Raw genomic sequence first — 513 nt, forward strand, 5'->3', positions numbered from 1 at the left:
TGATAAAATCTTTCCATCGCGGCTCATAGAGGCACAGATTTCTGACAGAAAATCCAAGAGTTGGACACTAAAAGCAACCTGCGATGGCCGGGAATCGAACCCGGGTCAACTGCTTGGAAGGCAGCTATGCTCACCACTATACCACCATCGCTTGGAAAGAGGGAATTTTCATGGAATTTTTCTGGTGAGTCAGGAGTATACGTCAATGGAGGAATTTGGCTGGGAGAAGAGGAGGAGCTGAGGAGGAGTTATAGCTGATGCTGAACCTAACTATCAATCTCTACTGCACAGGAGTAATTCTGCATTCAGTGTGGATCTAGAATTCTTAGTGGCATCGTTAGTCAGGATCATAGGGTAGAATATAATGAAGATGTAACTACATCCAATGAATAAACAAGGGCCGTACAACTCCTGAACACCAACTACAGCTGGGAAACAATCACAAAGTATTTGTCATGAAATATTTATGCTCTGAAACACTGTTTTATTAGAGTAAATGAAGGCAGCTCCTCT

At 42.9% G+C, this 513-nt stretch overlaps 1 non-coding gene across 1 annotated transcript; it reads right to left on the reverse strand.

The window, feature by feature from the left end:
• Nucleotides 1-79: 79 nt before the first annotated feature.
• Nucleotides 80-151, reverse strand: trnag-ucc (transfer RNA glycine (anticodon UCC)). Its single transcript has one exon. It is a non-coding gene; the product is annotated as a tRNA-Gly (tRNA).
• Between the last annotated feature and the right edge of the window lie 362 nt (nucleotides 152-513).

The sequence above is a fragment of the Seriola lalandi genome, unplaced genomic scaffold (assembly GCF_002814215.2).
Source record: "Seriola lalandi dorsalis isolate HSWRI2012SDOR001 ecotype SW California unplaced genomic scaffold, Sedor1 jcf7180001962074, whole genome shotgun sequence".
NCBI lineage: Eukaryota > Metazoa > Chordata > Actinopteri > Carangiformes > Carangidae > Seriola > Seriola lalandi.